At 34.6% G+C, this 16,430-nt stretch overlaps 1 protein-coding gene across 1 annotated transcript in view; it reads left to right on the forward strand.

The window, feature by feature from the left end:
- Nucleotides 1–16,430, forward strand: part of LOC143252473 (ceramide synthase 6-like) — a 46,139-nt gene that overhangs the window by 27,982 nt on the left and 1,727 nt on the right. Inside the window, exon 13 of the transcript XR_013029009.1 lies at nucleotides 10,262–10,406. The gene's annotated coding sequence lies outside the window, so the exon portion shown is untranslated. The remainder of the gene's footprint in view (nucleotides 1–10,261; nucleotides 10,407–16,430) is intronic.

Consider the following 16,430-nt stretch of genomic DNA (forward strand, 5'->3'; position numbering starts at 1 on the left):
TTCGTAACAAGGCGTCTTTTCAATTTCACGTTTTGAACGCTAAAGTGTAGTAAAATAATCACATTCATGACGTTTTCGTCACCCTAGCGATTAATGTTAATAGTACGATTAGAAGGTATAGGAGATAGAAAGAAAAAGGAATTTATTTGGGTTTAATGGACGAATATATGTAGTACCAGTAGATAACACTGGTTTAGTGGTACTCAAATTTTAAATCATAATTGTCAAGGGAGTATCAAATATAACGCGGAAGTGTGCGTCACGTGCTTGTTAGCTTGTTTTTAAAATAAGATTTACAAATATTTCTTTGCACATAAAGTTGAGTGATTATATAAGTTAAAGAAACCCAGTTTAATCCTTTGTGTGTTCTCACAATTATTTTTAAATACTTATTTTCATTTGAACCAAAACTATTATAGTGTGGTGTGTAAATATGAGTGACTATAGCGATTTTGAAGGAGGCCATCAAGCTCGAAAGGGAGCTATGAAAGACAATTTAATTGAGACGTTTATAACCGAACCGGATTAATACAAATTACGACATAGCATAGGTACGAAGAGTGTACTGCTTAAAATTGCTTCCGTCTTGAAATGTTCACTATTACAGTTTAATATAGTAACACGAGAAGTGCGAGGCTAGTCTTAAATTATACGCCATGACAAACTTTCCATTGACGTCAACATTAACAAATATGTACAGATCAAAGCCATTGAAGTTGTATAGGTTGGTTTAACGTGTATATTTGGTAGAGCATATTAGCTGTATAGGGTAGTTTGACATGTATATTTGGTAGAACGTATTAGCTGTATAGGATAATTTCACATGTATATTTAGTGGACCACGACTACCTCATTCCTTTAGGTTTTCAGCTGTCTTTCTTATGAAAGGAGTGAATTTTGCAGGAGGGAGTGACAGGATATAATACTTTGGCTTATGCGCTTCTCTCAACTTCAAATCTTTGTTTTATAATTTCGTTAATAGCACCAGAATATACCATATGGCCACCTCAATCTAAATGGCTTTTTGGGTCAGAAGGTTCTCTTTCGTAGCAATATACTTTTTGTTATTTATAAGGGCGTCTCTCTGAATTGTTTTGTAATGTAGTTCCGGGACTTGTTGCTGCTCTAAACGCTCTTTTATAGAGATCATGGAACGTTAACTTCTTCAAAATTTTACTTAAATGTTGCTGTATAAGTATTCATTTTCGGGGAAAAATGACGCATTAACTGCCAGCATGGTATCGTAACACTATTTAAATGGTTTCAATGTATACCTGTCATAATATTATTCTATCTGAAGCCAACTTCTGGAAATTTTGCCTTTATCCGTCATTGACTTTTTACGTGTTTCTTTTTCCACGCGTACCGATCGTGTACTCATATAAATATGCCAGAATGGGAATCTGAAGGTTCGTGGTTTGCATCCCATACAAGCAAAATTATACTCGCATTTTGTGTAAGTGAATGTGTTATAAAAGTAAGTCAAATCTTAGTATTTTGTTAGAGTAGCTCAAGAGTTGTCAATAGATGGTGCTGAGTAACTGCTTATTTGTTGTTTTTTTTGTTTGAAATGAGACACAAGGCAACACAGATAGCTATCTGTTCTCTGCTCATCACGAGTATCAGTCTGAAATCAGAACTAAGATAGTTTAGCGAAGATAGCACTTCTGTAACTTTATGATATCTGAAACTTATAGTTTATAAAGCATTAGCTCCACACTTTGGAGCGGGGTGGTGTCACGATGGTAAGTTTTTCAATATTTTAAAACGTAAGCCTTAATCTTAGTCCCAGTGGAAGGGCCCTCATTTTAAAGGAAATATACTTGGTCTATTTACCGTACCTATCACAACTCATAGAGTTTAACAAAAAGAAGAAGACACTCTTAGTATTTGTTTACTCTTGCAAGTTTGCGAACAGTTAAGCGATATTTTACAAGCTTTTTCTAATGTTATAGTAATATACTAGAAAGAAGACGCATAGTCAACACTACCCACCACCAGTTTTGGGTTACTCTGGTGAGACCCAATATTAAGAGTTAACTGTCACTCTTAAAACTCACGCCTTCAAAGCATGAAGTGTGATGTTTTTGTAGTGACAGGAAGGAACTATAGAACCTCAGAACGATTATTCGATACGGAACGAAGTTGCAGTGTAATATTACTAATTCGTATGTAATGAAAACAAGCATGGTTTTCATTTAAATTAAATTAATTAATTGATATCTTGCAGGATGGTTGAGAAATCTAAATTTATAATTTAATCTTAATTATCATATGAATTTTCAGTGCATTTTTTAAATTGGGATTCAAGCCTGATGTGTTTAAAAATTCTTAGTAAAGACATCAGCATATTTACATTGAATGTATTTGGCAGGTATGAAGTTTTATATTTTGAGTTACTAAAAAAAAAAAACTGCCCAAATTGTCAGCAAACAGGGTGCGAATTGGCTCTGTGATTGGACTCTGGAGTTTAAATCCAGGTTCGAATTCATGCAATGCCACAAAATATTCTTTGCACTTTCAGTTGTGAGTGCATTGTAACTTTGATGGTCAATCCCTTGACGTGGATGGAAGGGCTGTGTTGACTGGCTGTGTGTGTACAGGATGGAAAGAATAAATGAATTTGGCATGAACTGGATGTTGGATACGTCTTCTTGCGAGATTGTACAGAGGATGTTTTATTACTCCCATTCCTACCTTGTTTCCTCGCTTTTTGGTGAACCTATTCCAATACTTTCATTTTGTTTTAGATAGGTTTTTCCACTTGTAAACCTGTCTTTAAAGCTTATTATTAATTTCCTTATTCTATAATGCTGTTTATCAGTGGAACGTTAACGAAAATTTATATAAGAGAATCTCTCTTAGCTCTTTGTTTAACTTTGGGCTTGACTATAAAGAAAAAAATAAAAGTTAACAGAGGCAAAATAAATGTTAAGAGATAATATTAAAAACACCGATTTGTACAAACAAAGATGCCACAAAACCCCACCTATCAACTAATTTTACAACCCTGTGACTGTATCCAAAAACCTTGATATAATATTAATTTATACTCTTCTCATTCTTGAAAATCGCCAAGGGACTAGATTAATAATGTAGTGGTAAAAATATAATGAGACTGACATAATGTCTCATTATAAGTGTAATTATTTATAATAATGCTTCATATCTTTTTAAAACGTTCACATTGTAACAGTTGTTGCAACAAATGACCTATGAAAATTGTATTTCGACTCCCTGTGTATTCACTTGTATTCCAACCGGTTTCAAGAGCTCTAGGTCAAGCTGAATGCGGCGTTGGTAATGACATGGCCAATATGGTATGGTTGAAATACTATTAATTTAGTATTTCTACTAGTTCTTGAAAACCCACATGAACTACATCAAGAATGCAGTATTAAAATATAATAATATTTTTATATATAAAAATACACTGTCTTATGGCAGGTTTAATTATTTATATGAAACGCTATTATTATAACAAAAACAATAGTAAGTTTCCGTAAGTAACAACGTATTACAGAAGGAGCTATTGTAGCTTAGGGGTACTTCTTATTGACATAATTGTTTTTTTTTGTTGTTCCCATTAACTCAAAAAGAACTCTCGAGGCTATTAATTAATCCAACAGGCTCTTCTACTTGTGTCATGTATACAAATTCTTTAAAATTTCATAGAAGTATTTAAAAAATTTCCAGTAAACTAAATAAATACAAATATGTAAGCACAATTCTACTTTTCTAACTCATTGTAATTTAAAAACTAATAAATTAAATCTTGCGAATCTCTCGTTGTTACTATATTTTTATATAAGTTTTCTTTGCCTCTTTTTTTTTCATGAATATGTTTTATAATTTCTATAAAGCTCAAATAATTAAGATTAATTTTAATTTGGTTTAAAAGTTTAAATTAAGCATATAGTATTCTGAACAATACATGACTGTTTTGGTGGCTCATTACATAATTGTATATTCGAAATACCAGTATACTTACTAACGGAAAAACGTATTTTACGTTAAACTTGAGATATTTTTAGTGAACTTGTTTTCACTTATCGTAAGGAAGGGTACTAATCAGGTAGGCTGTTTAATAGTGTTGTCGGGGCTAATAATCACCACACGGGCCCCCAAAATTGTACAAAAATTCACGTTAACTATTTTTGGGGAAACTTTAAAAGAAGGTCATAAATTTTATTTAATTTGTTGCTCTCTTTTACTACATTTGTGTTATGCAGTATTTGTTTAGTGCTATGATGCCCTTACCGGTGGGATCTGAGTTTAGCCGTAGTTATAAATATTTCTTACTTTTATTCTTAAAAGAAGTCAGTTAACGCAGCAGTATCATAGCAAGCTTTTTGGTGTTATGATGTATTTCAAATGAACGTAAACAGATTTTAAATGTCTCGTATTATGTCTCTTAAATAGTATCTATTAATTTCCTCGTTTATTACCAAGCCTTTTATGGCTTGATTTTTAAGGTTTCAAAGCTCGTTGACCTATACACATTGCACGTGACTTCCATATTTTTCATGACTGATCCTCGAGAGTGACGTAATATTCTTTCCGTCCAGTGTACACACTTAAGTCATATCGCTAAACAAGTCCGTGGGCTTCTCATATAGTTCAAAGAGATTGCACAAAAACACAAAGCGTGCATCTGTTTTAAATTATGTCAACCTCTCCAATTCGAAGTTTTAAGGCGGCCTAAAAGTGGGTCAAGGTCAACCGCAATTTTATTATTTGAAGATGACATACCGTTTTATAAATACACTACTTGTATAACGGTGAACATGAGAAATATGTAAGGGGATAAATTTCGGCTGCCATTTATAGACAGATATAAGGAATTAATAAGTCCAATAATGTTTTAATGTAACTTTTAATGAAATAGTTTTAGTAAAGTTTACAGAATATCAAGTATTTGAAAATTTAGGTGCAAGATATTCCGAGATAAACTTTAGAATGACTACAGTTTAAACACCAAACAATAGCCAAATACTGAAAAACAATAGGCCTAGTAGTTTGTGTGACCTTTATCGTAAAAGCTAAACGTATTGGTTTCTTGAATGATGTATAATAAGCGATAGTTACAATGTTTTCTGTCTGTTATTTGGTGTTTTTATGTTATTATTGGACAGAAGAGGAGTGCAAAAGCCTCGCGAGCACTTCCTCAGTGAAGGGGTACACTCTGTACTATTAGGAAATGAACAAACTTTTAACAGCAAGCATTTATCATTGGGTTTAAGGGCTACATGAGTGGTTAAGACACAGTTTGGGGAGCTTCAGTCCCAACAATACCTACCTTGACTCCCTGTATATTCAGTTGTATTCCAGGGTATATGTGCTACTGCACATATTTATAAATATGATCGCTTTTCAAATTGCACAAGATAAACTTTGTGAAGACTAATTACCTTAGTAACCATTAGATAGCGGTATGAAAACCAAATAGGATAATGTGTGTTACAAACTTTATTTTTGCCATTCAATAAACACAAAAATGACATTTTCTAACGGAAGCACAGACAAAAATTCATATGTTTTGCGGCTTCCTTCATAAGCACAAAATTTCGACAGAGGGCTTTAGGTGTTAGTTACCATCATAGACGTAATAATAATACTCTTCATTATAGAAAACAGTAAAAAACTAACACGTACAGTTTAATGTAGTTTGTTATGGTTGCTTAAATAATAAATGACCGGCACGGCATGTCCAGGTGGGTTAAGGCGTTTGACTGGTAATATGAGGGTCGCAGGTTCGAATTCCCGTCGCACCAAACATGCTTGCCCTTTCAGCCGTGGGGGCGTTGTAATGTGACGTTCAATCCCACTATTTGTTGGTAAAAGAGTTGGCGATGATGACTAATTGCCTTCCCTCTAATCTTGCAATAAAATTAGGGACGGGTAACGCTGATAGCTCTCATGTAGCTTTGCGCGAAATTCCAAAACAAACAATACTGAATCACACACCTTACAGTAAGAGAGAAAATAATATATAATCAAATAACCAGAGTGACGTATTATACCCAGTGATTTAGTGCATAAAATATTTTGAGTTTCTTGTTTTCGGGGTTAAAGTCCAATAAATAGTCGCCGTGACTAGATTGTTTGATCTAATTTTGTGAAAAATATTTAAAAATCACGTGACGTCATGGCGCATACGCATAAAGAAACATTTTTGAAGATTCAAGTTTCTTACTACGGTCACTAATGTGTTATGACCATTATAACACAGTTTAACACCACTTGCTTTGTTGTGTCCTATCTGGCCCGGCATGGCAAAGCGCGTAAGGCGTGCGACTCGTAATCCGAGGGTTGCGGGTTCGCGCCCGCGTCGCGCTAAACATGCTCGCCCTCCCATCCGTGGGGGTGTATAATGTGCCGGTCAATCCCACTATTCTTTGGAAAAGAGTTGGCGGTGGGTGGTGATGACTAGCTGCCTTCCCTCTAGTCTTACACTGCTAAATTAGGGACGGCTAGCACAGATAGCCCTCGAGTAGCTTTGTGCGAAATTCCAAAAACAAAAAAACAAACTGTCCTATCTAGTTGTTCAAGAACAATACGTTTTGTTTAATATTGAACTCATGAGATCTGGATTAAACGAAACGCATCATGGCAAGTAAAATGTGGTTGGAAACTATTTTATACATTTATTATTATTTTATTACGGGTAACAGCTTTTAAATTTAGATAAAATATCTTTAAAACATGTTAGGATAAATACAACCAAAGGGATTCAGTAAAGAATATGGTATTTGAAATAAGATAGGTCTAATGTTAAAGCCTTTTGATAAATATGATTGCTGTAATCATTCCAAGCATAAAGCAATATGGTGAAATTTTACCTTAACAGTGAATGGATCCACTTCGTGCCTATGCTTTTATCATTAACAAACTTATACTTTGTTGTTTGTGTGTATATCGCTAATTTTTTCCCCTATAATTATTTCCACTACTGTAAATCCCCGGTGAGAAAACGGCAACTATTTGGATTTACAACGTTAAAATCAAAGGTTCGACACAGTAAATAGCACGATGTGGTTTTGGTATAATAACACACACACCAAACTGATAAAAATTGGAGTATTCAGGAAAAGATAACTTTACGTTTTGTATTTTCAAGACGGCTGGTATAAGTATTAGCACTTTAATTAAAATAAAGTACAGAACAACGTTTTATTTTTAAAGAAAATTACTTATTTCTTCTAAACTTAAACTTCTTAACTAAGAACATAACAACCACAAAATATCTGCTTATTTTGCTAGAACGTTCGTCACGGTTTTCCCACTAACAATTATTTATTGGAATTTGCCACGATAAACTGTCCACAAGGCAAGGCTTACCGGTCTTTGTCTTTCCCATCGTACGTCCTCATCACTTCCGGCTATACATAATATTTCCTTCATGATAAACCGAAACAATTTCCACAATTTACTCTTAGAATTTTATGACTCTTAAAAATGAACACATTCTGATAGATTAAATATTAAGTTATTTGTTTTTATTTATCAAATACAATTTATGTCGCACAGTTAGTTTTAATTTACCGAGAGAGGCCGCTTCAAGTAAGTTTGGTTTGTTTTGAATTTCGCACAAAGCTACACGAGGGCTATCTGCGCTAGCCGTCCCTAATTTAGCAGTGTAAGACTAGATGGAAGGCAATTAGTAACCACCATCCACCGCCAACTCTTGGGCTACTCTTTTACCAACGAATAGTAGGATTGACCGTGACATTATTATGCTCCCACGGCTGAAAGGTCGAGTATGTTTGGTGTGACGGGGATTCGAACTCGCGACCATCAGATTACGAGTCGAGTGCCCTAAACACCTGGCCATGGCAGGCCTCACTTCAAGTAAGAAACTAACATTACTGTATTTTAAAGACAGCTGACGGTTAACCTGAAGATGACCTGAGAAGGTCGAAACATTGTTTTGTACTTTATTTTAATTAAAGTTTTGACACCTATATCAGCTGTCTTTAGAATACATTTTTACTTCGAATGTGTTTCACGTCATCCTAAAAAACTAGTATTACATGTTTCCTTGTGTTTCTTCAATTTTTGTTCTGGGGAACGGGGAAGAAGCAAGCAAAGACAGATTAAAGCCTCTACTGCAGAATCCCCCAAACCCATATTTGTGTATTACATTTTTATTACAACAGCACATTGTGCTAATATAGCAAAAACGTAGGCAAACAGTAACAAAAGAGAGAGACTATTGAGAAACTATAGAAGTCATCAAAACGAATTACTCCTCGATAAACCATAATAATTGCTCTAGCAACATCAGCTCTATTTGGCAGGGTTGCACACTTGACCTCTACCTATATCATGTCACCTGCTGACACCGTTTCTGTCACATTTAATTCTTGTGTCTTTATAACGATATATCAACCTTGTACCACTTACTACTGATCATATCTGAAGAACACACACTAATGTTCCCTCAAAACATTGTGTGATCCACCATCAATAAAAATTTTTCCGTACGTTTTTCCAACTGTTGTTTGTCTACCTATTATTAGTACATACGATGCACGCCTCCCCCACATAAAAACGGAAAGACTGAGGCACTAGCCGTGAGATTTGAAATCGCTGAAAAATTATTGATTTTCTGAGGTGCGTTCGACTACATTTTCTATTTTAGTTCTAATGTTTTCAATAACTGGATGTGACTTAAACTTAATCCTCTTGTGCAGAAAGCAAAGAGGTGATATCTTATTCCTGTAGAAGTGAGAATATCAAAGTGAGTCGGCCCGGCATGGCCAGGTGGTTTAACGCGTTCGACTAGTAATCCGAGGGTCGCAGGTTCGAATTCCCATCGCACCAAACATGCTTGCCCTTTCAGCCGTGTGGGTGTTATAATGTTACGATTAATCCCACTATTCGTTGGTAAAAGAGTAGCCCAAGAGTTGGCGGTGGGTGGTGATAACTAGCTGCCTTCCCTCTAGTCTTTCCCTGCTAAATTAGGGACGGGTAGCGCAGATAGCTCTTGAGTAGCTTTGCGCGATATTCAAAAAAAACAAACAAACCCAATGATTCTAACTCATGTTTGTCTGAAAATGAGAATATCAAACTAAGTTTAATTCATGGTCGTGTGAAAGTGATAATGTCAAATTGAGTTTAATTCATGTTTGTGTGGAGGTGAGAATATCAGAGTGAGTTTAATTCATGTTTGTGTGGTAGTGAGAATATAAAAGTGAGTTTAATTCATGTTTGTGTGGAAGTGAGAATATCATAGTGAGTTTAATTCATGTTTGTGTAAAAGTGAGAATATCACAGTGAGTTTAATTCATGTCTGTGTGAAGGTGAGAATATCATAGTGAGTTTAATTCATGTCTCTCTGTGTGAAGGTGAGAATATCACAGTGAGTTTAATTCATGTTTGTGTGGAAATGAGAATATCACAGTGAGTTTAATTCATGTTTGTGTTGAGAATATCACATGAGTTTAATTCATGTCTGTGTGAAGGTGAGAATATCACAGTGAGTTTAATTCATGTTTGTGTGGTGGTGAAAATATCACAGTGAATTTAATTCATGTCTGTGTGAAGGTGAGAATATCATAGTGAGTTTAATTCATGTCTCTCTGTGTGAAGGTGAGAATATCACAGTGAGTTTAATTCATGTTTGTGTGGAAATGAGAATATCACAGTGAGTTTAATTCATGTTTGTGTGGAAGTGAGAATATCACAGTGAGTTTAATTCATGTCTGTGTGAAGGTGAGAATATCACAGTGAGTTTAATTCATGTTTGTGTGGTGGTGAAAATATCACAGTGAATTTAATTCATGTTGGTGTGGAAGTGAGAATATCACAGTGAGTTTAATTCATGTTTGTGTGGAAGTGAGAATATCACAGTGAGTTTAATTCATGTCTGTGTGAAGGTGAGAATATCACAGTGAGTTTAATTCATGTTTGTGTGGAGGTGAAAATATCACAGTGAGTTTAATTCATGTTTGTGTGGAGGTGAAAATATCACAGTGAGTTTAATTCATGTTTGTGTGGAGGTGAAAATATCACAGTGAGTTTAATTCATGTTTGTGTGGAAGTGAGAATATCACACTGAGTCTGTATTCTGTAGTCAACTTCCAGTTACTTTGGAAACGAATTTAATTTTATATTCATAATTGTTTACAAAATTGTGACATAGTGTTATATCTAATCATTTCAATATTATTCGGTTAGGAAGGAAATGAATTGTAGAAAATAGAGCCAGAAGGTAAGTCCTGAATTAAACGTGAATCAAACACTTTTCTTTTTTCAGAACTGTGTCTTCCAACCTGTGGACCCTCGCTATTAGCTTAATATTTGACATACAGCGCACCCTGTAGAAAAACACTGATTCATTACCAGATTTCTTGGATGATCTGTAGCTAAGCCTGCTCGGATTGTTAATCCGAAGATTAAAGGTATGCGCCCCGATGATGTAAGAACGCACTTTGAAATCGTAGAGATACTCTAAAATTCATGGTCAAATACCCATATTTGGTCGGACAAAATTAACGTAAGAGTTGACAATGAGTGCTTGCTATTTGTTGCTTTGTCTATTAGTTTGAAACTATGAATGGTTATACGTACTTAGCCCTTGAAGTAGCGCAATTTTTTTAATACAGTATATTTCGCACTAGTTATTTATTTCTGTGTGCTTTACTTAGTTTGTTTCTAATGTACTCCAAGGTTAGAGAGCTAGTAAATACACCCATTCTGTGGTTCTTTGTCCGAGAAATTTTCTGCCATTTAGATAGATTTTGTTTTACCCCCTCTTTCCTCACATTACAAACTATTTAGAGTTTACTCTTTGCTTATATCTCCCATAGGACACACCACTCCTTATCAGTAATATTTGATAACGAAATATGAGAAGAGTATATACCTCGCTGTTTTCTTTCAGTCTCTTTCAGAATTGTACCACTAATGTACTAACGCTTGAGTAGCCACGGGAATAATTCTTTATCTGCTAGTCGTGTACCAAAGTTGTAGCTTAACGGCCCTGTACTCTCCGTATTTGGATTACTCGTTATATTGGCTACTAAAGTCTGATGTATAAAAATATCGATTCCTTGCACCACTGCCTCGAATACTGTTTTCTATTTATTTATTGGTTGATATCTGTAATGTTGCATACACCGTTATTGTTCATTTCTTGTTTTTTTTGTTTTGTTTTTTCAGTCATCACAAATGGTAATAACTTTTAGCTAACTACGGTGTAGCCCCCGCTGGTACAATGGTGAGTCTACGGACTTACATCGCTAAAATTAGGCGTTCAATTCCCTTTGGTGGACTCAGCAGATAGCCCCATATGGCTTTGCTATAGAAACACACACACACAACTATGTTGTAGAGGAGCAAAAATAAACTGATAAATTAAATATTAGAAAAAAAAAGCCTGAAAATATATAATAAAGTACATATAATATACAATTTAATGATTCAAAACAAAAGTTTGGTTTGAATTTGGCGCAAAGCTACAAGAAGGCTATCTGTGCTAGCCGTCCCTAATTTAACAATGTAAGACTAGAGGGAAGGCAGTTAGTCATCACCACCCATCGCCAACTCTTGGGCTACTCTTTTACCAACGAATAGTGGGATCGACCGTTACATTATATCGCCCCCATAGCTGAAAAGGGGAACATGTTTGAAGCGACGGGGATTCGAACTCGCGATCTCAGATTGCAAGTTGAGTGCGTTAACCACCTGGCCATGCCGGGCCTGCAACAAAAGAAAACTAATATATACAATAATTTAACTGAATTATCATTTGTTTTCGTCTGCTTCTAAAGAAATCAAACTAATTTTAAACATTACTGATGGAATAAAAATTTATACTAAGATTCAAATATGTCTAGATATATGTCTTTAAGATTTTTTCTTATAAAGATGGTGGCTGTTCATGTTAAACCTTAGGGAAATATATAAAACCTTACCACAAAATCGACATTCATATCGACACCAAGTTTATCCTAATATGTGTTCGTAAATGAAAAGAATGTATATTTATTTATTACCTATACATTTACAAACTGATGAAAGAGAAATAGCTGGATCATAATTAATAGATATGCATTAACACATTGATGGAAGAGAGAGAGCTAGATTAAAATTAGTAGATATACATTAACACATTGTTGGAAGAGAGTCAGTTGGATCTAGTTATGAATTGACGCATTGTTGGAAGAGAAAATCTGGATCCTAATTATTAGATATACATTAACACATTGTTGAAAGAGACTCAGCTGGATCGTAATTAGTACATATACATTAACACATTGTTGACAGCCGTCTCTAATTTAGCACTGTAAGACTAGAGGGAAGGCAGCTAGTCATCACTACCCACCGCCAACTCTTGGGCTAATCTTTTATCAACGAATAGTGGGATTGACAGTCACATTATAACGCACCCATGGCTGAAATGGCGAGCATGTTTAGTGTGATGGTGATTCGAACCTGAGACCCTCATATTACGAGTCGAGTACCTTACCAACCTGACCGTGCCGGGCCAACATTAGAGGTAAAGGATTAATTACTAGGTACAGAAAAATAAAAACTGAACTCGTATTAAGTCTCTAGCCCTTACCTTTAACTACAATTCATCCTTTGATACCCTTGTTTACAAAAATAGTCATTTTAGACACTAAAGTGGATTTTTTTATTTAATTTAAGGAAGTTCTTTTCTGTCTAGTACATTAGATTTCATTAGTTTTATGTTTGTAAACATTTCAACAGTTGTTTCAATGATACGATGGTAGGGTTTTGGCTTTAATGAACTGACCCTGTTTGTTTCTAATCAGTCAACCATATCTAGTAATGACACACAAAAAGTTTTCTATGTATTATAATAAAGTTTTTCTTTATTTTGGACATTGGCAATAGACCTGGCATGGCCTGGTGGTTAGGACATTTGATTTGCAAGCTAGAATCCCTTCATCGAACATACTCACCTTTTCAGCTGTAAGGATGTTACCATATGACAGTCAATCTCAAAATTAGTTAGCAGATAATAGTCCAAAAGTTGGCGCTGGGTATTTTGATTAGTTGCCTTCCCTCTAGTGTATCACTTTCAAAGAAGGGACGGCTAGATAAGGTGGATCTCGAGTAGCTATGTGCGAAATTCAACATACAATCAAACATTCGTCATAAACAAATCTGAAACCCACCAAGTAATTGGATAGCAGAATAGACGAGATAATTGCTACCGCTAACACTAAATAATGTTTTGACACTGAACTATCTAAACCCTTGTTCAGTGCTCATTATGTTCTCATTAACTATTCGTTCATTCCTCATTGCTTTACAGCTCAGCTTATTAACTGACTGGTATTGAACTACTTCATCACTGATTACTCATATTTACACCGTACCTTTCTTGATTCTAAACTTTCACGAACTTTCTAGATCTGACATCATTGTAATGACGAGATCCCTCTTGCAAACATTTTGACCCGGCATGGCTAGATGGTTAAGGCACTCGAATCGTAATCTGAGGGTTGAGAGTTCGATTCCCTGACACACCAAATATGCTCGCCCTTTCAGCTGTGGGGGCGTTATAATGATATGGTCAATCTCACTGTTCGGTGGTAAAAAATAGCTCAAGAGTTGGCTGTGGGTGGTGATGACTAGCTACCTTTATTTTCAAATTAGGAACGGTTAGCGTAGATAATCTTAAGTCGTGGAAAATATAGCTTACAACATTATTCCTTTCTATTTTGTGGAGTCCCTTGAACATTGCTAATACAAAAATAAAACAATAAATTAAAGTATTCCATTCACCAAGTATTTTTTTCGTGGTTTTTGTTTCAAAAAGTTATGGTATAATGGTCACTTGCCCTTTTTGTCATTTGTTGTCTTGTCACTGGTGGAATTCTCTCTGGGCAGGTTATTAAGCGAATTCCCCTCCCTCTTGGCTCTGTCGCTAGTGACCATCAATAAATGATCTCGACATGAAGTACTACTCTTCAGCGGATTGTCTTGCCCCAGGTGAATTCCTTTTTGGAGTTAGCCAGTTGGCTGTTCTCTCGCACTTGAAATAACAGTCCTGTTGTGTGACCTTTGACTTGTATCGTCTGTGTTTCTGGATTCTGGAAACTACATTATTGATTCTCTTTTTAACAGCTGCTTAACTTTCGAGTTCATCGTTAAAACTTCATCCTGATGAAATCCAGTCCTGTTAACAACACAGCGACTTTTCATTTAACCACTAGTGGTTTAAGTCTTTTTTAATACCATAATTTTTCAGATCCACAAGAGTGGTTCGAATCACCAATTCCCCTGTAAATGCTGAAGTATTTGGTTCCATCATGAATATATATTACTAATAGTTCTTGGTATAGCAGTAATCTGACTGTGAAGATGTTGCAAACAAATGCAACTTTGCATGTTTCCACAAGAGGTCAGTTACCAGTATGCATGCTTTCTCAGTCTCAATTACCCATGCATAGTGAGTTTTAGAGAAACCCATAGACTCATGGACGTGTTTCCTACAATACTGAACTTTCTATTTTAGATGGAATATTCCCAGATTAAGTTTGACCCGTATTTATCTAATTTATTCTTGTTTGATTTTTATCTGTTGGATTTTCACAGCCTTGGGTAAAGTGACGACATTCTCACAATTATAATAGTTCATTTTCCACCAATATCCTTTAGAAATAATTTTATCCTATATAAACTTTAATCTACAGTTCCTTGCTATATATCCTACTGGCTTGTGTTTTATCTTCTATATTATAAGCTGTCTGAGTTCTTCATCAGAAGACGTTGATGTTTCAATACTACTTGCTCTTATGATCTCTTAATTCCTAAATAAAGCTTCTAGTTTCTTATCTGTGACTGTAAAGCACTGGAGTACAGTTGCTAACTAGACACCTTCCTTTAAAAATACACATATACTTTCCTTTAGACTAACTCCCATATTCTCGTCTGCTATTACATCTTCAATTTTGTCATAGGCCAACGCATCCAGCACTTCATATGGAATATTTGGGTAATATAATTGAATAAATCTTTCTAACTTTTCTCCACGTTTGGCTAAGGTATTTTATTTCCTCCATACCGTAACTTTACTCTTCCTACTTTTATTGATTTCTCAACCAAGCCTTTTGGACAAGGTAACTTGATAGTTCTCATGGTTCTCAGCTGGAAAGTTGTTTATTGCTGTTAAACTTGGTCCTTTTAACTGGGAAATAAGATGAATAGATTGTCTGTTACAATTCTTCTCATTTCTTGGGATGTATGTTTTAACCACAATAGTGAATATGCCCATATCAAGTTAGGGTTGTTCAAATTTAGTTCTTGGAATATATGTGTTAATAATATGTCCATATCCAGTCAAGGCGGACCAAACTTAGTTCTGGAAATGTCCATGTGGAATATACCCTTACTAAACAGCCACTGTAATTCCACACTATCACTTAACCACGAGATAAGATTAACTATGATTTTTTCTTCATCAGTGAATTTTCTAACTATTCTATTTGTGTGATAGGGGAGGTAAGCATATTCTCTTTACCAGTTGTCAACGTTGATACGAGAACAAAGGTTGGCACAAATAATTACCTGGTGCCAGACATACGGTTCATCTTTATTATTTGAATGTTAATACACATTAAAAATATTAATTATGTATTGTCTATTTATCAATATTAATTACACATTGTTTATTTTTTAATGGTAAGTGTACACTGTTTCTTTATCAATATTAATTACACGTTGTTTATTTTTAACAGTAATTATACACTTTCTTTATCAATATTAATTACACATTGGTTACTTTTAACATTAACTATACACTGTTTTTCCCATTGTTAATTATGTATTGTTTATTTGTAATAATAATTGTATACTGTTTATTTTTCAATAGTAATTACACTGTTTGCTTTTGAATGATAATTATATTAGGTTGAGGAATAATTCGTGAGCGTTTTAAAATAATTTCATTCAAGCATTACATGCAAGACTATACAATACTTCAATGCATGAACACATTACACCCAAAACATTTATTATGATACTTTATTTCATGTAATACCTAGGTATATAGTATGCATTGTTTTAAACGAAATTGCAAGAAATTAAATGCGAAAAGCAGATGGTGTCGAAAATGCTCGATTTTGTCCACTTGACATTCCATTTAATGAGCTGAAAATGAAAGCAAAAAATTAAAGACACATGAAAATCAAACACACCATCTATTAGAGCAAAAAATTATCTACCAAATGACATGAACTATTTTGCGAAAGCGTTTCATTTATGAATATATTTTTTAACTTGAAAAAATGCTCACGAATTATTCCTCAATCCAATACATTGTTTATTTTTCGGTAGTAATTATGTGATGTTTATTTTTTATTTATGTTCTTGTCGTAGATGTTTTGTTATTCTGTTCGATATGTTGGATATACAGTTAGTTTCGATCTAAGTGGATAGTTTTTGAGCAC

This window comes from Tachypleus tridentatus, chromosome 6, assembly GCF_004210375.1.
Source record: "Tachypleus tridentatus isolate NWPU-2018 chromosome 6, ASM421037v1, whole genome shotgun sequence".
In the NCBI taxonomy this organism is placed as follows: Eukaryota; Metazoa; Arthropoda; class Merostomata; order Xiphosura; family Limulidae; genus Tachypleus; species Tachypleus tridentatus.